General features: G+C 42.8%; 1 protein-coding gene across 1 annotated transcript in view; it reads right to left on the reverse strand.

Annotated features, from left to right (window-relative positions):
• Lipa (lipase A, lysosomal acid type) overlaps nucleotides 1–2,315 on the reverse strand; it is a 29,471-nt gene extending 27,156 nt beyond the window's left edge. Inside the window, exon 1 of the mRNA XM_051146356.1 lies at nucleotides 2,207–2,315. The gene's annotated coding sequence lies outside the window, so the exon portion shown is untranslated. The remainder of the gene's footprint in view (nucleotides 1–2,206) is intronic.
• Nucleotides 2,316–26,323: the final 24,008 nt, after the last annotated feature.

Here is a 26,323-nt window from a genome sequence, read left to right on the forward strand (position 1 = left end):
GAAGGGTCCCACTGCTAATTCCTAAATCCTACTGTGATCCTAGCACTCTAATAAAGCCATTTTGCCCGGGGGTGGGAGGGAGGAGGGGAGATCAAATATTCCTAAAGACTTGTACATAAATTTCAGAAGCTTTGTATTTAATGGCCAAAAGCTAAGGGAGAAAAAAGCCAAACCCAATGAGTGACTAGATTAACAAGGCATATATACACATACATATGGATATATCAGCAATGAACACACAGTATGGACCAATCTCAAAATAACTGCTACACCTAAGAAGTCAGGTAAGGAGGGTAAGAGAGGAGAGGGAAGGAATTATTCCAACATAGATAAAACTTGAAGAACATGTTAACCTAGTTTATACTGACAGAAAATAGATTAACATCTGAGTAAAAGAAAGGGTAGGAGGGAAAATTCCCGGTGGAGCATGCATAGGGACTCCTGGTCAAAACTTAGGAATTTCTACACTGTGTCCTGCTTGTCAATGTTAATATCTCAATGCTGCTGTCTAAAAATAATAAAGGCTTTTTTTTTTTTTTTTTTAAAGACCAGGTTTCTCTGTGTAACCTTGGCTGTAGTAGACTCACTTTGTAGACCAGGCTGGCCTGGAACTCACAGAGATCCGCCTGCTTCTGCCTCCCATAGTACAGGGATTAAAAGTGTGCACCACTGCCCATCTTAAAGACTCATTTACACCAAGTATTTCACATTTCTTAGGAAATTAGCTCTCAGGAGATTGCAGGAGAGAACTGACTCCCTTGGGTTGATGCAATTGCTCCTGAAGTTTTTTTTTTTTTTTTCCAAGCAATAGTGAATCTTAGCATTATCTTGAGTTTGAGCTGCCCAAGCAAGACTATTGCTTTAAGTTACCACAGGACGTGATGTAGCACAGCCTAAGGCTATCTTTTATCTTAGGGTCCCTGATCCCTAGGTTCCTCCGGACTAGAGAACAAAAAACAAACTGAAAAGGGGGAGGGTGTGAAAAAATAAGGGTTCTCAGCACAGCTTAAAATAAGCAAGTGACCCTGATACAATCTCCAAATGGCACCCCCTCCAGAAGGGGGTCGGGGGAGCCACTAGCCCGGAAGGTCACCCATATGACTTTCCTTCCAACACAGCATGGTCGATCAATAAAGTTGATAAGCAAATCTCCCGTAAGAGATGGTGTGAGAAGGCTCTGAGTTCAGCGTGCTATTCTGGACTCTTGGAACACCTTTAGCAGGCCAGCGTGGTGGCGCACACCTTTAATCCCAGCACTCGGGAGGCAGAGGCAAGCGGATCACTGTGAGTTCGAGGCCAGCTGGTCTACAAAGGGAGTCCTGGACAGGCAAGGCTACACAGAGAGACCCTGTCTCCAAAACAAAAACAAAAGAGAACACCTTCGCCACAGTGCTTATGGCTTTGCAACAATCCAAGTCATAACCTTTCTGCCTTCATTTCATCCCAGAAAGAGACAAAGAAGGGGGCAGAGCTGAAGTCGGATTCAACTTTGAACCGCCAGGACTCTGCCAAGTTCTGCACAAACTAAATGTACAAATGCTGCTATTGAAAAATGGGCTGGGGCAGCCCCGCAGTTCTGTGACAGATGAAAATAAGAGGCCAATGCCATTGGGCAATGCCCAGCCCGCAACAACGCCTCTTACTGCCTTTCACTTCTCTACCAACATTTCTACTAAGCTCATTTTTCTTTTCCTTTTTTCTTTTTTTTTTTTTTTTTTTTTTTTTTTTGTTTGTTTGTTTGTTCGTTTGTTTTGTTTTTTGGGGGATCAAAAACTGGAAGCAAAGGACTAGCTGATTATACAGCCGTATCACTGGGGTTTTACTAGGACCCACGCCCAAGTTTGCTGTTGGCCATGCATTTGGCTAACACTACCTGGGAGAGCTAACAAGAATAGACGAAGAGGGCTGAGACCCAGGCATTCAGCCTGTCCCTCAGGTCAGGAACTCTGGGCAGGGTCCCTGACCGGCGATTGCTCCTGTCCAGGAAGCGGGAAAGTACCCAGGGAAGGACAGACCACTCCTTGGAGAGACCTAGAGCATCGCCGCCCCCAAAGCACCTGCAGGTACCCGACGTATAAAGTGCCCGAGGAGCAGAGCAACTAGAGGCCAGATACCGAGGTGGGGCCTCCCCTCCCAGCCCTAGGGACCCGCAGGGCACCAGCACCCGAGCCCGCTGCACGAGGCCAGGCCCGAGGCCATCACTCACCCGGTGTGGTCTTCCAACCTCTGTCTCCAGGAGTGGTTCCCACAGCAGCCAGGCGAGCGTGGCCAGTCCCGAGACTACACCGACCTGGTGGGAGGGCCGAGCCGTCCCCCTCCCCGCCCAGGGCCTCGTTACAGCCAATCAGAGCAGTCCACCACCGGGAAGTGTTCTGGGGACTCCACCCCTCCCAGCCATCTGCTTAGCCCAGTGGAAGTGGACTCCGAGGAGCATGCGCCTTCTGTCTGCCCAACCCAGGCTGGCCCTGCTCCAAGCTGAGCCTGTCAGAGCTGCTCCAAAACTGGCAGTGCCCTGTACTCCAAGCACTTAGCAAGCCATCCTAAACTTTTCACTCTCATGACCCCTTTTCACTTCAGAAACTGTCATTCAACCTGCACTAGATAGATATATAAAATAGATATAAAATTAAGCATTCTTTGATAATAAATTATAAGAAAATTATTTTAAAACAATTATTTGGTTTATATATACATTATATATACACATACTTACATATATGCATAATTTTACCATTTCTGAAAACAAAAATAAATTTGTGTACTAGTGAAACAGATGTGCTTATTTTTTACATAAAGAAATCTTGACTGAATGCTTGATACTGCAGGACCCATTCAGCCACACCCACAGTTTTCAGGATTGGTTGATATTATGATGTTATAACTGTCGATGGTGAAACACATAGATATGTAAGACAGAATTGCAGAAGTATGTTTATAGCCATTTTCAAAAATTGAAGTCAAGCCAGACTTCAGTTTCCGACTTTTTATGAAACTCACTCAGGAACCCAAACAATAACTTTTAAATTGACACAACAGGATCCAAAGGTATGCCGATTTTATAATCTGAGGAGTGATGGCTGGAAAACATTAAAAGCCTTGGCCTTCTGTAATTTAACTGTTATCTTCCTATAAGAGCGGAGAACTTTGTATGTGCCAGTACGAAGTCATAACATAGTCACTAACATGAACAAGGCTATTTCTGGCACTCTGTCTATGCTGCATGCTAGCACACACAGAACAAACTGCACATGTTACATGTCCAGAGCCAAAAGTGCAGTGGTGTGCAAAATAACATAGGCGAGTGCTGCCAGAAACACATCACATTCTTACACGTTTGATTTTAGATTCATGTTTGGTCACCACACATTCAGGAACCTTTTAGTGTTACCAGTGTGTGTGTGTGTGTGTGTGTGTGTGTGTGTGTGTGTGTGTAGACGTGTCACACGCCCGTGTGTGGTTGTAACCTACAATTTAAAAAGTTAGGAAATAGAGCACATGAACTTTTTAAAGAAAGTCAGATTACAAGCTTCATATAACATGCTTAGTGTGGACTCTGGTATGACGTAATCTTGATTATACAGGGTACGCTTTCTAAAACCCTGTTCTGTTCATGTTCTAATGGGAAGCAGCACACTAAGAATAAATAACTATAGAATAATATGTGAGGGTTACTAAAGGGCCATGAGAGAAGGACAAGGGAAAGGGATGTATACATGCATATACACAACCAGGAAAGGACTCTGCACAAGTGGCATCTGAGCAAGACAGAAAGAGGCAATTTAGTGCTGTGCAGACACTTGAAGAAGACACTGGGATGACAATGACAAGAGCTAAGGCCCTGAGTCTGGAACAGTCACATGGTCTCTAGCTGAAGCAATGAGGTCAGTACAACTCAAACAGAACAAGTGTACCCACAGGGGAAAGCCTGGAATACTGGGAGGAGCTGGTTAGCTTGGGGCTAGGTGATCAGTCTTTCCTTTTCCTCTGACCAAGGAAATAAATTAGTGGAGGGTTTTCCCACAGAAGGCATTATAAGGCAGCTAACAAAATGGTTACTCTGATAACTGAAGCCAGCTGTGGAGACAGTGAGACCATCAGGCTACTCCAGAAAAGATTTGGATAATGGCAGTGGTAGGAGTGGACTGGGAGAGCAGTCAGCTGAGGCTGTGCTCAGGAAGACACAAGAGGACTTGCCAGTGGGCTCCAAGGAGGCATGAGAGGGAGAACAGAGCCAAGGATGGCACTGCCACAGTGAGCAAAACAGTGGTACCAGGAGCTAAAAAATGCAGAGAATATGAGGAAGAGGAGGTGAGAGGGAAATCAAGCTTGTTGTATAATGGATGTGTTGACTTTAAGGAATTTCACCAGGCAAGGTCACATCTAAAAACGGAAACCAAAAAATAAATAAATAAATAAATAAATAAAATAAAAACGGAAACCGCTGGGGGTATGCCAAACATCAGAAATGGTTGCAGAAGTAAAGATATTGCTGAAAAGCTGAGCCAGCAGTGGGCAGGTGCCTGGGAGGTTACTAGTAACAGTGGGAAGGGCTGGGGCACAGTAGGGAAAAGCAATGTCAACAGAGGTTGAAGGCTGAGCTGCAGCCTCTGTCACAGACACCTAAAACCAGTAGAAGGATCTAGAAATGTGGGGCTTTTGTTTCCCTCTGCCCAGGCATCTCAAAACCCTCCTGCTGATGAAATGCAGGCTGACTCTGGGAGCACAGTAGTTTAAGGACCACCACTCATGCAAGACCCTCCACCCTCTGCAATACAGGAGAGAGCTGGGAAGCACAAGAAATGAACTGAGACCAGTAGGGAAAAAAAACCGAGTCATTCATACGAGGGTGCTGATGAAAACTAGATATTTAGGGCTAGTATTCAAAGCCAAGTTCCAAGCTATTGTTTGAGAATAATAAGTTTCAGCATAGAATTTGAAGCCATGAGACTAAGGTGAGATCTCGCATGATGTCAACCTAAACAGCAAGTACTTAGAGATTCAGCAAACATAAAGGCTAAGAAGAAAGCTGGAGACCTGAAGATTTTGCTTTTGGCACCAAAAGAGAGGAATTAAGCAGCCCAGCAAGTGCCAGGGACGGCTGTTGTGAGCAGAGCCCTTCAACTGAGCATCCGACTCACTGAGATGCTACGTCCTTTCCACAGGATCTCCATGTTCAACAAGATTTCTGCATCTCTGCTTTATACAAAGAGAAACTGAGTTTAGAAGGTTATTTTGCTCTAAGTTGCAGAGATAGAAAGTGGTGTCAAAGCCGGTAGTGGTGGCACACGCCTTTAATCCCAGGCCAGCCTGGTCTACAAAGAGAGTTTCAGGACAGTCAGGGCTATTACACAGAGAAACTCTGTCTTGGGGGAAAAAAAAAAAAAAAAAAAAAAGGAAGAAAGAAAGAAAGAAGAAAATGAGATCACCCAAAATGCAATCCAGGAAAAATAAATTCACATCATAGTCTGTGAAGGAATGAGCAAACGACTCACCAAAGTACAGGGAAGTTTCTTCACCCAGATGAGAGAAAACTTATTCCCTTCTGGCTTTAGAACGTTATAATTCACAATGACTTGTGAATAAGCCAGATGTTATGAGAGGAAGCTGCTGCTGGTGACAGTGATAAGGGTATGTGTGAGGGTAGGTCTTTTTTTTTTTTTTTTTTTTGTCCTAGGGATAGAAACCAAGGCTTCGCATATACTAGTTATCATAGTTAGATTCAGCTGTTGATTTCACATATGTATGAAAAGGAAACCTCAAATGAGAAAAGGCCGCCATCCTTTTGGCCTGAAGAAACATCTCTAGGAGCATTTCTTGATTGCTAACTGATGTAGGAGACACCAGACCACTGTGGGCAGTGCCATTCCCTAAGTAGGTGGGCCTAGGCTGTAGGAAAAAAAAAAAAGACACTAACTGAACAAATCAGAAGAAGTAAGTTAGTGACAACCAGCATCCTGCATAGCCTCTGCTTCCATTTCTGCCTCTGGGTAGGATTGCTGCCAAAAGGCTGAGAGCAATATTAAACAACAAATATGCACCATAAATGTTGGCAGCAACATGTAGATATGGTTGATAATATCTGTGTACGATTTAAGTGCTCTTCCAAGTCAATTGGAGGTCAGTAGAGTAACATCTTCCCTGGTAAAATTCGTTCTTTTTTTTTTTTTTTTTAATTCTCATTCCCTTCTCATACTGTGGGGTTTTGTGTTGGTGCTGTTCAATAAGAGCAGAGCAAAGTCCTTCATTAAAAACAGGTGAGACAGAGAGGCAATGAGGAAAGATCAAACATGCACTAGAGAAACAACAGTCACGTCATAGACCACAGAACACAGACATGTGACGCAGGAAGAGGAGAGAATGCAAACATGGCCTCACTCTTGGTCTGAACTACCCCAAGGGGGATTCTCTTTTGTTGTTCTGCAATGTGATATTCAAACAATAGAGCTCCAACCACCACCAGAATAGGCAGTTTACATTAGAAACCATACTGGCAAACTGAAACTATAGTGCCATTCAAAATTCTGCTACCAGTCACGATGTGATAAAAATGACCAGTCTTGCTCATCCATCTAACACAACCAGGAAGAATGGCAACTTATTGGACAACACACAAGGCAGGAGAACAAGCCCCAACCAAAAGAAAACAAGACAAATGTGCCCTGCAGCGCCCCAATGATTGCCCTCAGAGAACTTCCAGGTTACAGACCAGAGCAGGAATTTACACACAACTGAGCAGTTCCTATTCTGAGACTCAAGGCAAATTCTTAACTGTAAATCATCACAAAGAAAGAAAGAAAGAAAGGAAGAAAGGAAGGAAGAAAACAAAAGAAAGAAAGAAGAGTATTTACTTCCAACATATAGCGGCATTCCAAAAGGGAAGAATGGAGTTATAGTTAATCAATACTAGACCAAATCAAGACCAAAATCCAAAAGGGGAAACAGCAAATGGGCAGTATCCACAGACATAGATGGCTCTGCCCCTCCAGCTTTGCTGCCTGCACAGTCAGACTGCTTAAATACAACATAAAAGTGTAATCCATAGAAGATAGAGCAAAACATTTTTAAAGATCTTACAAAAATTTTTGATCCCCAAAAGGCCATCTCTAATGATAATGAGGTATCACTTTAGACCTCCAAGGACAGCCGTAATTATTTTTGAGGCTGATAATAACAAACGTTGATGGGGGACCAAATGACTTTGAACTCTCACACACTGCTGGTTAGGAGGTAAAATGGTGTGGTGATTTGGAAAACAGTTTATAGCAATTTCCAAAGCACACAGAGATACACAGTGAGACCTTTTCTCATAATAGATGAAAGAACAACTGGAATTCTCATACACTCCTGGTAGGAATGGAAAATAGTGTAGCCACTACAGAAGAGAAAAGTCACAAAGACACCTTTTTTTTTTTTTTTTTTTTTTTTTTTTTTTTTTTTTTTTTTTTTACCCAAATACTCCACTCTTTAGTAGGGATTGTGAGTTTGACACCAACCTGGGCTACAGCGTGAGAACCTGTGATGGTTAGTTTTATGTCAACTTTACACTCACTAGAGTTATTTGGGAGGAGGAATCTTAGTTGAGGAAAATCACCAACAAAAATGGCCTGTGAGCGCATGTGTTGTGCATTTTCTTGATCAAAGATTGATGTATGAGGGCCCAGCTCACTGAGAGCCTTGCCACCTCTTGTTTGGTGGATCTAAGTGCTCCAAGAAAGCAGGCAGAGCAAGCCACAAGGAGCAAGTCAGGAAACAGCAGTCCTCCATGGCCTGTGCATCAGCTCCTGCCATGAGTTCTTGACCTGACTTCCCTTAGTGATGAGCTGTGATGTAGAACTGTAAGCTGAAATAAATCCTTTCTTCCCCCAGTTGCTTTTGGTCATAGGTTTTTAATCATGACAATAGAAATTGTAACTAAGACAGAAATTCTCATCTGAGGAAAAAAAAAAAAAAAGCAAAACAAGAAAATAAAAGAGAAATGAAAGCCTGTGTACACATATAACCATAGCTGCTTTATTTATAATAACTCCACATTGGAACAAGACAAATCTCCCCCAACAGATAAATGAGTGTGGTAGAGCCATAAAATAGAATATTCTTCTGTACAAAATAATAATTTGCAGATAACCCAGCAACATGAATGACTCATGATATATGTATGATTTCATTTACATAAAAGCATAAAAGATGTAAATTTACTCCAGGAAAGACCATCTTAGGCTACTGGGGGAGAGGATAAGGGAGTAAGTGGAAGTGGAGGCTGATTAGCAAGGCAGAAGAGCACCCTTACAGAAAGACAGGATCTGCTCACTGTCTTCATCATCTTAACGCCTTCACAGGTCTGTGTCGATGTCTAGGCTCCTCAGATGGGCACTTCAAATAGATGTGCCTTCACCATCATGAATCTTATCTCAGTAAGAGAATTTTTAAAAACACTAATAGGCTGATAAGATTACTCAGCAGGTAAGGAGTGCTTAGCACTGAGCCTAATGACTGAATTTGATCCCAAGAACAACTCACCCAGTGGAAGGAAAGAACTAATTGCTATAAGTTGTCCTCTGACCTCCACAAATGTGACCACGAACACAGACAGACAGACACACACACACATACACACACACACACACACACACACACACACACACACATACACACACAGACGCCCTACAGTGAGAGAGAACAAATAAGTAAATGTAAACATTAATCCCAGCACTCAGGAGGCAGAGGCAGGCAGATCATTGTGAGTTCGATGCCAGCCTGGTCTAAAAAGTGAGTCTAGGATAGCCAAGGCTACACAGAAAAACCCTGACTCCGGGGGAAAAAAATGAACAATACTAATTTTACTCCAGACTGAGCACTCCCTGTGGGCCAGAAACAAGTCTAAGTACTTTCTATATCCTGCCTTGGAGAAGCAGTAACCCCTCAACAGCCTGACTTTCCCCTCCTGCAAGAATATCTGGCTCCAGTCCACAGCACATTGTGCCGGAGGCCTAACCCTGTGTCCCAGTTTCCCACTGAAGTCCTCTCTCCTGGCCTGCACAGGAAAGTCTGGACAGTCACAGCCTGGGCAGTTTTCAGAGAACAAAACTGGCTGTTGGGTGGGGGTGTAGCTCTGCTGACAGTATTCACCCCACACGTACAGAATCCCAAGCTCCCTCCCTAGCATCCCACAAGCTAGGCTTGGTGGCACACACCTGTCATCCCATCACCCAGGAGGTAGAAGCCAGAGGATCAGAAGTTCAAGACCGTCCTCCCATGAGCCAGGATACATGAGATTGTGACTTGTCTCAGAAAAGTGGGGAGTAGAGAAAAACAAAAAACAACACAAAAGCCTACTTGAATATCGTCTGATCCTTCTCTGCCAGAAAAAGGGAGAAGGCAAGAAAGAAATGGGGGTGACTACTAATGGGGTAGGATTTGTTTGGACAGTGATGAGAATACCTTGGAATTAAATTAAATTAAATTAATTAGATAATGGGATGAAAGTAAAACCCACTGAAAAGAATGAGGTTTGTGGCATGTGGTTTATGTCACAATAAAGGCATTTAAAAAGACATGAGCTTGAGCAAACGTGTGACAATCATTGAGCTGTGATTCACATCCTGGTACAGTCTATCCTTGTAATAAATTGGAGTTTGCTGCTGCTGCGGTTTCCCTTTTAATTTACTCCTTTCTTCTTGAAAGTTAAGCTGCCAGCAGGCCATGATTCATAAAGAAGAAGAAGAAGAAAACTCAGTCAAACTGTGAAAGCAAGGAAGAAGCCAACCCCCAGCTCAGGAGATAGAGTGCAGAGCCCTCTGCGCTTGGTTTGTAAAATCACTGCCAGAGGTCGAGGGCCATGAGGAGGAAGATGTCTTTGCCTACAGCCTCCCAAAAACCTTGGGACAATTTTGTCTTTTATAGATGTGGAAATGTTTGTCTTTTTTTATTCATTCATTAATTCATTCATTCATGTGTGTGTGAAAGAGAGTTATGTTCGCACATGTATGTGTGTGTGTGCACATGTCATGTGACCATGTGTGAAGGCCAAGAGTCAATGCCAAGTGTCTTGCTCAGTCACTCTCCACTTTAGTTTTTGAGACAGATCTCCCACTGAACAGACTAGACCAACTATCCAATGAGTTCCAGGCATCTGCTCCACTGTCTTCTACACTCGAGCACAGCCTTTTAACCTGTGTACTGGAGATCCAAAATCAAGTCCTCTTCTCTGCACAGCAAGCGCTTTACCTTCCGAGCCATCTCTCTGGCTGTGTTGTTTTATCTTAATAGATGGTTATTGAGGAAATTTGCGTTTATATTATACATTTATGTGATATTTTAAAACTGAATGAAATTGCACTTACATCTTAACTATCCATTCAAGCTGCTTGCTTTTGTCAATCACAGTATAACTTAAATTTTCTGGGAGTTTTTTGTCAACCGACATTTTATCATCTGAAGAGCAAACGAAAACAGAGAAGACACAAAAGAGGGAATATATTAATTACTTTTATCTATAGTGTTCATTTTGTATTGATGGGGAATCAGAGAGAGAGACAGACAGAGACAGAGACAGAAAGAGACAGAGAGAGATGAGAGAGACAGAGGGAGACAGACAGACAGATAGACAGAGAGATAGACAGAGACAGAGAGACAGAGACAGAGAGGAGAGAGAGACAGACAGAGAGACAGACAGAGACAGAGAGGAGAGAGACAGACAGACAGACAGAGACAGAGAGGAGAGAGAGAGACAGGGAGGAGAGAGAGAGAGAAAGAGAGAGAGAGAGAGAGAGAGAGAGAGAGAGAGAGAGAGAGAGAGAGAGAGGAGAGAGACTGGGCCAAATCCCTGAGATCTTTGCAAGAAAGAGAGTGAAAGGAAACAGATTATGGCCTCGATAAGTAGATTCAGCTTTTCCCACAGGGTCCGCACTAGTGAGCCCTGGGAATGTGGAAAAGAATGTCTCTGTAACTTCCTCCCAACTGCTGCCTGTTAGGTCAGTTTCATGATAATACTTTGTAGGTCCAGTTTTCAGAGAAGTGGAGGGTTACAGAATCCATGAAAGCACACGATTGAGCAAGTTCCCAGCTTATTCCTTTCTTCCTTGTTCTAACATGTGCATCGGATGCTCATTTATACTGAGGAGGCTGGACCTGGAATGCATCCACCAGGAAACGGCCTTCTTTCCCGCCCATTCCTACCCTCTGGTGAGCTGTACCAGAGCTCCTCACCTCGCCTTTCATAGAACCTAATGGTTATTCCACACCCTGTCAGGTTATTTCACTCTCAATAGCTCCTTAAAAGTTTCTCTCCTTCTCCATCTCAAGAACACTGAACTTGGGGTGCAGTCTTGGGAATCCGGTGTGTGGCCTTTTCTTTCCCTCTTCCCACACCTTGCCCTTCCCTCAAACCCCTTACCCAATCTGTGCTTGCCTGGCTAGCAGCAGCAGATGATGCTATGATGGGAGTTCGGATGTCTGTTTTTTATGTCTGATGCTCTCGTAGTCTTTGTGGGCAAATATTATTAATAATTCTCTTATTTAGTACACACACCATTGCACCAATTTTCTAAAATAAAACCCAAGGCACACCATCTGGCAGCTGCAAACCACTTTATGAACAGTGAGGTGTGAGTCCAAGGGGACAGGGCTGCGGACAATCTTTTCCCCACTGACCTCAACATAACCTTAGACACTGTGCTCAAGCTGTGCTCACGGCCTCTCTATTTGCTGTTTGGCACCTGCTAAGGTCTTCTGCTCCTAAGACACACATTAATATGCTCACATACTATTCCAAGTCATCTTTATGATGATCATATACTTTCAAAACTTAAATTTCCTGTTTGCATCCGAGATTTTCCAAATATGCCTTGATTTTTTTCATACCTTCATTCTTTTGATGTCATGAGACTAAATAGGGAGTACAAATGTTTGACATTGAGACATGACACCATTTTCAAGTTTTTACTCAAGAAACATATAATCAAGTTACAAAAAAAAAAAAAAAAAAAAAAAAAAAACCAAAATCTTTCTCTGGTTCTCTCTGTCTCTTTGTGTTTGTCTCTGCCAACCACCAACCACCCCCCCCCCCACCAAACACACACACATGTCTTGTAACTTTTAGTAAGGCACGACTTTGGGTTTTACCCCATTTGTGGCTACCCTGGGCCTCAAGTCGTGGCAGAGTGGTCCACAGACAAGCAGATTGACATCTTTGAGGCTTATGTAAGAGTCAGGTCTCACTTAAGCCAACCTACACAGCAGCAGGTCCTCGCAGAGGACTGCCTAAGAAACGTTCTCTCAAATACAAGACCCAAAATAACTAAATCAGTCCTGTAGAATAAAGGTACTTCTGGAAATATCACCATCCCTGATTCCAATCTGTACAACAGAGCAATACTAATAAAAGCCACATGGTATTGGCATAAAAACAGACCGGTTGATCAAGGGAATTGAATGAAGATCCAGAAATATACTCACATACCTACAGACACTTGATTTTTGACAAAAAAAGCCAAAACCATAGAAAAAGAGAAAGCATCTTCAATAAATGGTGCTGACCCAACTAGCCTTCTGCATATAGAAGAATGCAAATAGATCCATATCTATCACTCTGCACAAAACTCAAGTCTAAGTGGATCAAAGACCTCACCATAAAACCAGAAACACTAAATCTATTAGAAGAGAGTGTGAAGAAAAGCCTTGAACTCATTGGCACAGTAGACAACTTCCTGAACAGAACACCAACAGCTCAGGCAATAAAAGCAATAATTAATAAATGGTATTTCTTGAAACTGAAAAGCTTCTGCAAGGCAAAGGACACCATCAATAGGATGAAACAGCAGCCTACATATTAAGGAAAAGATCTTAATGAGCGCTACATCCAACAGAGGGCTAATATCCAAACTATATAAAGAACTCAAGAAGTTAAACACCATGAAATGAAAAAAAACCAATTTAAAAATGGCATACAGAGCTAAACAGAAAATCTGCTTCTTTTTTTAAAAGATGTATTTATTATGTATACAGCGTTCTGCCTGCATGTATACCTACATGGCACAAGAGTGCACCAAATCTCATTATAGATGGTTGTGAGGCACCATGTAGTCATTGGGAATTGAATTCATGAGCTTTGGAAAAGCAGGCAGTGCTCTTAACCTCTGAGCCATCGCTCCAGCCAAACAGAGAATTCTCAAGAGAGGATTATCTAATGGCTGAGAAGCACTTAAAAAAAATATTCAGTATCCTTAGTTATCAGGGAAATGCAAATCAAAATAACTCTGATAGTCCATCTTATACCCCTCAGAATGGCTAAGACCAGAAACTCAAGTGACAGCACATGCTGGCAAGGATGTGAAGCAAGGAGAATACTCCTCCATTGCTGGTGGGAGTATAAACTTGTACAATCACTCTGGAAATGAATCTGGAAGCTTCTCAGAAAATTGGCTACCTTGAGACCCAGTTATACTACTTCTGGGAATATACACAAAAGATATTCCACCATATCACAGGAGCATGTTGGTGGTTGGTCTGGTGTATTTTGATGATAATTACTGCTTGCTATCTTTTAATGTACCACAAATATCGCTGTGTAACCTTGCCTGAAAACTTATTTGTGTTTGACCAATAAAAAGCCAATACCTCTAGGCAGACAAATTGGATAGGCGTGGCTAAGGTTCACAAGCTTTTGAAGACAGAGAGAATCTTGGGAAAGAAGAAGAGAAGGGCAGAGGAAGAAGGAGGAGCATCATCATGGGATTGGAAAAGTTTCACATGGGCCCAGAGGAGGAACTCTGAGGTTCTTCATGGAAAGAGATCCAGAACATTAGCAGGTATTTTGGGATTACGGATGGAAGGTAGCCCAAATAGAAACTATTAGAAGCACATGGAATGGGATGGAGACTGGGAGTTATTGGAGCATGGCTTAGGAGGTAATATCTGCCTTGCCCCAGGTAAAGGCTTGTTCTAAAATATATCAGGTATCTGTATTTTCATTGATTGCTAGTGGGTTAGAAAATACCACCATAATAATAATTAGCCTAATAGTAAATATTTATTAGGCCATACTTCTAAACTAACCACAGCAAGAAACACTTGCTCAAATATGTTCATAGCACCTTTTTTCCTAATAGCCAGAAACTGGAAATAGCCTAGATTTTCCTCAACCAAAGAATGAATAAAGAAAATGTGGTACATTTACACAATGGATTACTACTCAGCTATTAAATACAAAGACATCATGCAATTTTCAGACAAACGAATAGAACTAAAAAATATCATCCTGAGTGAAATAACCCAGACCCAGAAAGACACACATGGTATGTACTCATGTATAAGTAGACACTAGCCATAAAGTACCAGATAACCATGCTACAAGTCAGACTGAAAGAAGCTAAGTAACAAAGAGGGCCCAAGGGAGGATGCTTGACTCTCACTCAGAAGGGGAAATAAAATATACATAGGAAGTAGATGGAGGGAGGGAACTAGGTGGGAGAGAGGTGGGGAGGTAATGGGGGTGGGGATCAGGTGTAGGGAGAAAGTGGGGGAGGCACTAGGAGAGAGAATGGAAAAAGGTGGGTGGGATCTCTGGAATGGAGGAGGCTCCAGGGAGTATATGGAGGTGACCCTAGATGAGACTCCTAGCAGCAGGAGATATGGAGCCTGGAGTGTAGCTAAGTGGTACTTCCAGTGGAGGGAGGGGGACACCGACCCATCAATAATACCTTGACCCAAAATTAGTCCTGTCTATAAGAAGTGTAGGGATAAAGACAGAGCAGAGAGCCAGGAAATGTCCAACCAATGCCTGGCCCAACTTGAGACCCACCCCATGGAAGAGACCCAACCACTGACACTATTAATGATACTCCACTATGCTTGCAGACAGGAGCCTAGCATAACTGTTCTTTGAGAGGCTTTATCCAACAGCTGATGGAAACAGATCCAGAGACCCACAGCCAAGCAATAGGCAGAGCTCAGGGAGTCTTGTGGAAGAGTGGGAGAAAGGATAGAGGGAACTCGAGGGGTCACAGACACCACAAGAAGATCTACAGAGTTAACTAACCTGGGCCCACGGGGGCTCACAGAGAATGAGCTACCAACCAAAAAGCTTGCATGGGCTGGACCCAGACCCCTTACATGTGTTAGCAGATGTGCAGCTTGTTTATCAGGTGGGTCCCCTAACAACTGGAGTAGAGGTGGTCTCTGCCTTTGGATCTCTTTCCCCTAGCTGGACTACCTTGTCTGGCTTCAGCAGGAGAGGGTAAGCTTAGTCTTGCTGTGACTTGAAGTGCCAGGGTTGGTTGGTACCCATGGGGGGGGGGCGGTCAAGGGGAGACGAGTTTAAAGGGAAAGGGATGTGAGGGACAGACTGGTAAAAGAGGAGGGAGGGAGCTGCGATCAGGCTGTAAAGTGAACAAATTAATAAAGTAATGGAAAGAAAGAATCCAGTTTAGATATCCAGCAGCTTTAAACATATTTCCATTCCTGTTCTAGTAAATTCCATTAAAAGGAGTGTAAACTCTTCACTCATATTTCATTAGATATTCCTAGTGACTTGGGGTCTAGGATTTCTCATTTGACAATTATTTTTTAGGAAGGGAACCATGCAAAATTTCCTAGCCGCTAACTATGGAGAACAATTACAGGCACTGAGTCAACTTAAGGCACGCTCACAGGTTGCTGCTGGCAGCTTAGGTACAGCTGGGAACAGCCAGCAGGTGTTTCAGAACACTCCCCATTCTTTTCTTCCTGGAACTGTTGTTTATGAACAAAACAGACATCAGAGTGTCATGGCCAAGGGACCCTGATTTCCCCTTGGCTCCTTCCCAGTCATCCTGTTCTATCTTCACAGGGCCCTTTGTACTGTAAGTGGAAAGCAGGAACACCAAACCTGGCTGTAACTCATGACTGTTAGGTGTTTACCTGTGCCCTCGCTCTAAAGAACAGTAACTCTCAGAGCAAATAGAAAAAAAAGACAGTTTAAATGGTATATTTGGGTGGGCTGAGGCTAAGGATGCTTTCCTTATGATTTACACCTAGTAGCTAAACATTTTTGAGTTTCTCCTGGTTGTGGCTTATGGGCTTCTTGAATCTGAAATTTGATATATTTTAGCAGTTTGGGGGCCACTCGTTATCTCCTCAAATAAATATTGTTTCTAATCTCATGCTTTCTCTCTCTTTTTAAATTACTATTTTCTTATGTGTATGAGTTTTTCCTATAGCTATGTCTGTGCTGTGTGAGTGGTGCCCATGGAGGCCAGAAGAGGGCGGTAGAGTTCCCTGGGACTGACGTCACAGACAGGTGTGAGGCATCAAGTGGGCTGTTGAATCCATGGCCTCTGGAAGAGCACCCAGGGCTTTTAGCCATTGAGCTACAGAAGCCCCGCTTTATCTTTTACATCTTGACCCCCGGTTACACATCTGATTGACGTTCCAAGGCTGATCATTCTCACGCGCGTTTTTCTCTCTTGTAGTTTTCTTTTTCCCCTTTGTTCTATATATTCTTTTCTGATTTAACTTAATTTAATGAAAAAAAATTATACAGAGTTACATAAGACGGCTTTCATGAAAGTATGCACTGTACTTTGAACATATTTTCTCCACATTCCACTACCCTCAGACAGCTTCTCTTCTTACCGTCATCTCACCTGTTACTTCATCTCACTGTTACTTCTGCTCTCATTTACACCGATACACCTGCTGCCTCCCTGTGATGCTGTCTACCAGGCTACAGCTGTACTCAGCACACTGAGAGAAGTATCGGAATGTCTGAGTGAAGACTAATAGAGATCTATAAAAATCTCAATATTGTCTCCTTGAGGGTCTTCTCTCCCTCGACTTGCGATAGCCGCCCACTAGAGGGCGCGGGTTGACTCCGGGTCCAAGCCATGCAAGGGAAGACCTTCTATGCAGAACCTACCCTCAACTCAGGAAGGCTTTCACAAACTGCTGTTTTTCTTTCCTTTGCCCGTTGTTTGTGAGAGAAGGAATGCACCGGAAATCAAAGAAACTTTTTGACCGGGCGGTGGTGGCGCACACCTTTAATCCCAGCACTTGGGAGGCAGAGGCAGGAGGAGGCAGAGGCAGGAGGATCGCTGTGAGTTCGAGGCCAGGCTGGTCTACAAAGCGAGTCTAGGACAGTCAAGGCTACACAAAGAAACCCTGTCTCAAAGGAACTTTTTGTAATGCCTCACAATCTCTCAACTCTGTAATTTTATTAACTTGTTAGTGTATAATCTTATCCCTGCTGCCTCCCCCCTCCGTGTGTGTGTGTGTGTGTGTGTTCGCGTGCGCGCGTGCGTGCGTGTTGCTAGGTTGCACAGCTGATGTGGGAATTATTCTTTTTGTAAAGGTTGAGAGGACACAAGGAATTTTCTTTCTTTCTTTCTTTCTAAAAAATATTTTCTGGATTCAAAACTTTGGTAAAGAAGAAGAAGAAGAAGAAGAAGAAGAAGAAGAAGAAGAAGAAGAAGAAGAAGAAGAAGAAGAAGAAGAAGAAGAAGAAGAAGGGACTGGGAATCCAGAACTGGGAGTGTTTCAGGGACAAGGGGGCACCATGAGGCATGTATGGCCTTGTATAATCCTGTGTGAGGAGGGTATCTGAGAGTGCTGACAGGTTTCAACTTCCTGTTTAGGTCAAAGGAAGCCGTGTAAATAAAGAGCTGGGACAGCAACAGCTCAGGCCAACAGCTCCTGCCTGAATCACACACTTTGCTAAAAAACTACAAAGTCCAAGAAAACAAAAGGAATAATTACAACGCTTAACACCCTGAAAAGTGTGCTATCCAAAAGAGTAAGGCGACACCTGAACAGGCCATACAGGAGACAGGACCCCGTTCCTTTGAGATACTCTGCACATGAAGAATACATAAAGCCACAGAATAAGTGCTAACAGACTACCGCCCAGAGGCCAGATGTACTTGCCCTTTGCTTCTGTAAATAAAGTTTTCTTGGATCGGGTGCTCTTTTATGCTACAATAGCATACTGGACTAGTTGCCCACAAAGCCAGAGAAAATATTTATTATTGGGCCCTTAGCAAGGGTCAGAGCATCACAATGGCCGAGGTGCACATTCCTGGGATTCTTGAAAAGTGAGGACTAGAAACTACTGGAGACTGTGTGCTAAGGGCTCTCAGGCAAAGCACACACACACACACACACACACACACACACACACACACACACACACGTGACACTGTGTGCTAGGGACCCTCAGGCAAAGCACAGACACACAAATGACACTGTGTACTAGGGACCTTCAGGCAAAGCACACACACACACACACACACACACACACACACACATACACACACGTGAGACTGTGTGCTAGGGACCCCCAGGCAAAGCACACACACACACACACATACACGTGACACTGTGTGCTAGGCACCCTCAGGCAAAGCACACACACACACACGTGACACTGTTTGCTAGGGACCCTCAGGCAAAGCACAGACAAACACATGAGGAACTGCTGCGTGGTTTGCCTTGTTGTGTGGAATAGTTCAGTATTTTCCTTTGAGATATGATTTACCTTAAAAATAAAAAAGTTCTACAATACCGGATTGCCTCTGGTCTTATATTTTTCTATAAGAATATCTGCATACTTGTTGCTTTCAATTACTTGTGCTAGAGAACACACAGAAAATTTAATTTTTAATGCACAGAAGAAAATGAGAATGTGGATGTCATCATTGTCAGTCAGTTGGGGTTAGCTAGAGGACTTGTCTGACCTCGACAGAGAGGCCCAATGGCAGGCTTAGTGTAGGGTGCCTGAGTCCAGGGAACCTTTGTGTTGAGTGCTCCTATGAAGAGAGATACATCTCTGCCCTGCTCAGTCCTGAGAAGTAACACACCAGTTAAAGAAAGAGTCCTCTGTACCAGATGTCTGAGAAACTCAAGATGCATTCTTATAGTATCTTGATTCCAGTATAAAGGGTATTTATGTATTTGTTCTGGAAAAAAAAATGCTTTTGATCTATTTCTGTCCCTTAGCATTTTTGATCTTGATCCACGGACTCAACAAATAATCCTGTTTATTGATGCCAAAATCTGGTAGAGTGAAGAGATTCTTGAGCCCTGACCAAAATATAAAATAAAACAAAAAGACGAGAAACAGGCTCAGACGAGAGGGAGGTGGCCAGTGTCAGGGTGGAGCTTCAGGGAGTTTTCTTTTTCTTAGAGTGCTCATAGATGAAAAAGAATGCAATCTGTTAACAGCGGCTGCTATTACCACAGGGCAATCCTGGCATTGTTTCTTCTGCTCTCATTCCAGAAATAACGTACTGTATTCCTCACCTCTTGCTTTACAGTGGAAACATGGTCTATCTCGGAAGAACTGCCAAAGGCTCACATGGCAGTATCTGGGTTAGGACATATGTGTCAATGGGGTAGTCTGAATGGTTCTTCCTCATAACGTCCTTCTCAGTGAGAGTAATCAGCAGACACTCTGGCCTCTGGTTTGGAGAGTGAAAAAGAAGCAGCCATTTTTTAATCTCTATGCTTGAAAGCATGGAGCAGGCGTTTCGGCAGTTTCTAACACACTGTGCTTGTCTCCCGGCTCAGCCCCCTGATGCAGCAGACCCATAACTGCCTCTCACTCCTCTGGTTCCTTTAACTTTTTCATACTCTGGTCCAGGTGTGTGCTTAGCACCATGGGGGAGGGTCAGCTTTGCAGATGTTGGAGGCAGTAGGAGCTGACCTGGGTTGTGGTCTAGAGAGACACCAGCCTGTCCTTTCTCTCTCCAAGTCATCACCCTTACTGCCTGCTTTGTGGACTTCAATGTATCTGCTGACATAGGAGATGAAGCAAGAGCCTCACCCAAAAAAAAAAAAAAAAAAAAAAAAGCAAAAAACAAAAAACAAAATCAGCTTAGGCAGCTCTTACAAGCCTATGAAACAAAATCCCTTTAAGTTCTGGTTCTTGTCCCAAACTCTGACTAATACGAGAGGTACTGAAAAAAGGCTGGGAAATTAGAAAGCTAGCAATCTAGTTTTACTTCTGCTGAGCTGGCTGTCACTTTGTGGGAATTATTTCTGTAACTCTTGAGGGCTTTAAGGTATAGAAGTTTTACCAAATGTTCCTCTTACTTCCTATTTTAGCTCCAGGCATGCCAATTGATTTGTGTTTGTGCCTAGGTATAGTGGATGCTTCATACATAGGCTCTCTGCAACATGTAGAGATAACATTATGACTATGGGAGACAGTGATGCTACTACAGATCAGATACAAAATCTCACTCCATTCTGATATGTTGTAGAGTAAGGAGCTGGAGTGGAGTAAGCTACAAAGAATTTTTTAAACATCTAAGTCCTGGACAGTTTGAAATTACCCCATAGGTGTAAGGTCAGAAAGGCACTTCTGACACATTTTTATTATTTTTATTTTGTGTGTAGGAGTGCTTTATCTTAATGTATGTCTGTGCATCATGCACATGCCTAGTACCCTCAAGGGCCAGAAAAAGGTGTCAGATGCTCTGGGACCAGAGTGGCAGACAGTTGTGAGCTGCCATGTGGGTGCTAGGAATTGAACCTGGAACCTCTGGAAGAGCAGCGGGAGCTCTTGGCTGTGATGCCATCTCTCCAGCCCCTTCACATACATTAAAAGGGATTTGTCATGTCAAAGGTTAGATATACCTGTAGACCCTCGCTTAGCTTACTTAGTCCTAGTTCTAGAGTCAGACTACCAGGGGTAAAGCAAATGATACAGTCCTATACGAGCCCTCTACTCCTTTGGAGTCGATTCCTGGGCATCTATTATTTTCTTTTTCTTTTTTTAAAGATTTATTTATTTATTACGTATACAGTATTCTGCCTGCTTGTACCCCTGCAGGCCAGAAGAGGGCACCAGATCACATTATAGATGGTTGCTAGGAATTGAACTCAGAACCTCTGGAACAGCGGTCAGTGGTCAGTGCTCTTAACCTCTAAGCCATCTCTCCAGCCCTCCTGGGCATCTAAAGAAGAGGTAATGGGGGGCTGGAGAGATGGCTCCGAGACTAAGAACACTGGCTGTTGTTCTTCTGAAGGTCGTGAGTTCAATTCCCAGCAACCACATGGTGGCTCACAACCATCTATAATGAAATCCTTTGCCCTCTTCCGGCCAGCTGGTGCAAGGCAGGCAGAACACTACATAATAAATAAATAAATAAATAAATAAATAAATAAATAAATCTTTTTTAAAAAGAGAGATAATGACTACATACATCGTAGATTAAACGCAATAAATGTAAGACACAAAACAGTTCTTGGCTCATAGTTAGAAAGTAACTTTTAAAAGGTCGCAAAGAAGCTCAAAAGAGGTAAGGGAACTGCAGCTCAGGGACACTGAGCCAGACAGCCCTAAATACATCCCACTAGGCAAGTGCATGGGGGCCTTTTTTTGTTTGTTTACAGGGCATTTGGTTTTGAGGATAATTTATTGTCTGGGAGGAAGTTCTGAAATTGCCCAACCTGATCTCACTGGTTACTATTTTCAAACAAAAAGGGGGGAGGGAGGCGGCACACAGCTGAATAGAGAAAGGATTTATTTTGGCTTATGGCTGCATAGATTCCAATCCACTGTTGCCTGGTACCATTGTATTTAAGCCTGTGGCAAGGCAGACATGTCACAGCGGAAGGGCGTGACAAGAGAAAACTGCTCACCTTGTGGCAGTCAGGAAATAGAGAAAAGGAAGAAAAGGGGCCAAGAACACGGATCGGTCCCCAGTGGCCCATTTCCTTTAAGAACGGCCCTCGTTTCCACCAATTTGCGATCATTCTATCAAGTTATGAGCCCTTCGCTGGATTGATCTATTACTTAGATCAGAGCCTTCCTGACCCAATGACCTTTTTGCTAGGCTTGAAGAAAAATCTCAAGCACCCCAAAAGGGCAGGCCCATGAGGGTATCTTGGACTCAGCTTAGGCTAGATGCTGATGGGGAGGTTGGGGGAGGCGCAGGGAAACAGAGGGCTTGCTGGTGGATCAAGAGTACTCCCAGAGAGCTGTGAAAAGTGTTCCTGCAAAGAAGATCCACTCCCCACCCCCATCTCCCCTTGCCTCCTGCTGATGAGGCAACTGGTTCCCCATTGGCACTCCTATGGTGGACACCAAAACCACCTCAGGGCTCATCTAGTCCTTTCGGAAGCTACCCTAAATTCCCAGGCTGCTCCAGCTCACAGGCTTCCACACCACAGCTGCCATCCCAGTTGCCTGTTTCTCTTTATAACCAATGTGGTCTTTTCTTGCATTCGATTCTCTCTGCTACCCGTCTGCCCCACCCCTAGATAGATAGCCTTAGCAGATTGAATAAATTGTTCTTTTTTTTTTTTTTTTTTTTCACCTGAGCAAATTCGGCGTTCTCACTGCACCCTAACTTACACTTCTAAGGTTTGGCATCACAGCTGGCAAGCCAGCTGGACTTGAATATGCCAGCCTTCAAAGGGCAGTTCTTGTATAAGTGACATCAATTTGTTATGATGGATGGTTTTCCTGGCTGGAAGATGTAGAAAGCCTGAGGGCACTGACTGCTGGGAACACTCTGTGGTTTGACCTTTAGCTGTATCAGTTCATCCCAGCCTCATCTCCTATCTGCACTCTAGAAATATTTAACCTTAATTGCAGAGTTTTCTTTCACAAGATTAATAGGTGTCCCTGTTTTTATTTGTACTTCAAGTATTCCCAGAACTTTGAGGATACAGAAAACTTTCTAAACTGCAGTTGAAATTCAACAAATATTGGTTTGATGAGTGGATCCTCAAAGATAGGGGGATGGACAGAGAGACGAATGTGGGTGCCTGGATCTCTCCTCAATCTTTCAGAAAAACAGGAAAAATGATCCAATTATCTCTATATAGAGGAAACAATTTTAAACAGCTTCTTTTGGTCATGGCTGGGTTTAGAGGCAGTAAGGTACCTTGTTTAGGTTTTGGTTTGTTTTTGTTTGTTTGTTTGTTTCATTGGTTGTTTGGGGGGTTGTTTATTTGTTTGTTTGTTTGTTTTGCATAAAGTCAGAGTTTCACCAAGTACCCTGGCTGATCTCAAACTCACAAGCCTCCTTCCTCAGCTTCCCCAGAACTGGGAACACATGTGTAGGTAATCCCATACCCAGCCTAAGAAGCACAGTCTACAGTTTTAAATTTTGTTGTTGTTGTTCAGTTTATGGTTATTTTACAGAAATAATATTCCCCTTCTCTGATCCTAATGGGGGCATGTTTGCCTCATGTCTGTTTTAGAGAGTGTCTCGGTCTCCTCCTCAGCGGGGAGGTCACTTGAAAGCAGAGTGCTTCACAAACATGAGGCACAAGGGATGCTGTGCAGCAACACTGAGAACCCTTCCCACAATGCTGCCTCTTTTTCAGACTACATCCCGATTGGTATCCCCTCCTTTGTATCTTTCCATTCCTTAAGCTTTCCTTTGTGCGTGGGAATGAAACTTAAAGAGGAGCAAGGGCCCTGAGTGAGAGCAGCGAGGGGTCACAGGAGTCACAGGGATCACAGTTCTTACCACAATAACTTATTTTATTTCAGGAAGTGGGTACAAGGTTAGTTTCAGTTTCTCCATTCTGAGGTCCATTGCTAAACTAAAAAGGAAAACAAAAGACTTGTCTTTTGCATAGCTGGCCTGATTCAAGAAGTAATTGACAGAGACTACCTGAGACTGCAGCCACTGAGCCTGGAGATGAGCCTCTCTACTTCAGAAAGCCAGAGGGAAGTCCTGCTAACACTCAATTTTCCAGGCACTTTCCAGCTTTTCTCAGTTGAATCGCTTTATAAGAGTGACAAGAAGCAGTGGTTGAGAGGCCAGGGGCACACAAAGAGGAACTAAGTGTATTTACTTCACAGCTGAGAGACATAACAATAGCCCTAATTATACAATCACAAAAAGAGGCATCAAGTGACCTTTTATGCTTTGGGAAAACAAGAAATCTCATAAAATATAATGAACTTTTGAAAAATGCATCCTTAAGCTAGGAGTAAAACAATAATAACAGAAGCATATGAAATACATACTAAATACACGCATTTTATTTGTAACCTCTAGTATATTATTTGACATATGTCAATTGTATTGTCTCACATATAAAATACTTACATAACTGCTATATACTAATATGATTACTTGTAATTTTAAATGATGTTTAACTGAGTCACAGTAATCCTACATTTCTGTAAATATTTACAAACAAAGTAATTATGTTTGCATAGTATATGAAGTTAAAATACAAATATGTTCTAAATATAAATATTATAAAAATATAAAACTGAAGTTTTTGACAACAAATGCTTGTGCTTTATGTGAGAATGGATAAAGTGCATGATAAAATAGCTTGTTAGAAGTATCATAAAGATAAATTTGTTTCCAGAAAATGGCCACCAGGTGAAAAAAAAAAAAGAGGTCAGAAATATGCTAAACTTTACCGGTCATGAGTTTTGCCTGGAGTCCACTTGAAGCTGTACTGATCTTGAACGGCACTGTGTCCATTGGAAGCCCCTGCACTTTAAGGATAACTGAGACCAGGCTCTAGCATAAGCTCTCCTGCTCTTCCTATGGCACATCATCCTTTTCTTTCTTCTTACTGAGCATTTCATCTGGAGCTGGGTTAACTCGAAAGAACTCACCTAGCCCAGGAGGGAGAAGAAACTAACACACACACACACACACACACACACACACACACACACACACACGGGAGAAGAGCAAGAGAAGGGGCTGGGGTTGAGGCAGAGTTTCAGAGATGTCATCAGCAGTCGATGAACTTTCTAAACTTAGAGGCAGGTGGCAAAAGGCAGGACACAATAGCAGGGCGAAGACTTTCATTGCTAAAAGGATTCCAGATTTCCCAAAACTAAGGGCTGGTTGTAAGCTTTGACTATATACCAAGCCAAAATGAGGCTAATAACAAATCTATCCATACCCTGTGAAATAAATGGGAAAATATACACTTATAACTCACAAATTCCACTCCCTGTTACCCACACTTCCCCAACCACACACACACACACACACACACACACACACACACACACACGGAGGCACGCATGTGTATCTCCAGGTAAAAAAATAAGATTGACAGAGTAATTTTGGTTAAAATTAGGAACAAGATGGTGGGTAAGGAAGTGATAAGGGTTCCTCGTAGTGACAAGACAACACTACATTCTGGGCAATAAAACAAGCCAAGAGTCATTAAGAAACCAATGAAAGCTTCATTTGTCCAAGGATTCAATTATCTGAAGTCAATTGCAATCTAAAATAGTAAGTAAAGAAAAAAAAATCTAAACATCAACAATTTCACTTAACAATGCACCATTTTAAGTAAAGTGAAAAGCAAACAAATAAACAACCACCATCCAACTGTGTCCCACCCAGGACATAAGTCTCCCTGTACCCAGCACATCCATGCTGTGCATGCCACCTTCTGGTTATTCACTTAGTCAGTCTCCTCAGATGGACCATCACAGTATCATAGCTTATGTTCAAATAACCCTTATTCTACTTAAGAATGGCTATGTGGTGCAACAGTGACAAAAATAACCTATAAAGTACTTTTTTAAAGTGAAAGGAAAAAAATCATCACCTGTTTGTGTGTATAGAAAAACAATGTATTTAGAGTTGGGTACTATCCAAAGTCTTAGACATCCACAGAAACCCAGGGGGACCTTAAAAATATATCCCCCACAGATAAAAACACTATAAACTGCTTTCAAACGTTTCATTTCAGGTGGAGCTGTTGTTTCTGAACAAGAACTCCTACTCCCTACTTTGAGTCCAGCCACTTCTTTTTTTAAAATATATTTTATTAATTTATTCATATTACATCTCAATGGTTATCCCATCCCTTGTATACTTCCATTCCTCCCTCCCATTCCTCCCTATGACTGTGACTGAGGGGGACCTCCTCCCCCTGTACATGCTCACAGGGTATCAAGTCTCTTCTTGGTAGCCTGCTATCCTCTGAGTGCCACCAGGGCTTCCCATCCAGGGGACATGGTCAAATATGGGGCACCAGAGTTTGTGTGAAAGTCAGTCCCCACTCTTCACTCAACTGTGAAGAATGTCCTGTCCATTGGCTAGATCTGTGTAGGGCTTCGAAGTTTACTGCACGTATTGTCCTTGGCTGAGACCAGCCACTTCTTATCTCCATTGGTCCAAGCTGCAAACAGTAATCAACAGACAAAGAAGAAATCATCTCAAATGGATCTACAGGTTTCTGCTGCTTAGAGCTCTGGTTCACATTCTTGCAGAAATTAGGATTTGGAATTTTCTTCAACATCTAGTTTTCTTGTGAGATGAATCTAAAACATATTTTTTAAAATTAGAAAGGAAAAGATAATTTTTTTCTGATATGTTTTTCTTCTTTCTATTCCAGGATA

Source organism: Acomys russatus, chromosome 5 (assembly GCF_903995435.1).
Source record: "Acomys russatus chromosome 5, mAcoRus1.1, whole genome shotgun sequence".
Taxonomy (NCBI): Eukaryota; Metazoa; Chordata; class Mammalia; order Rodentia; family Muridae; genus Acomys; species Acomys russatus.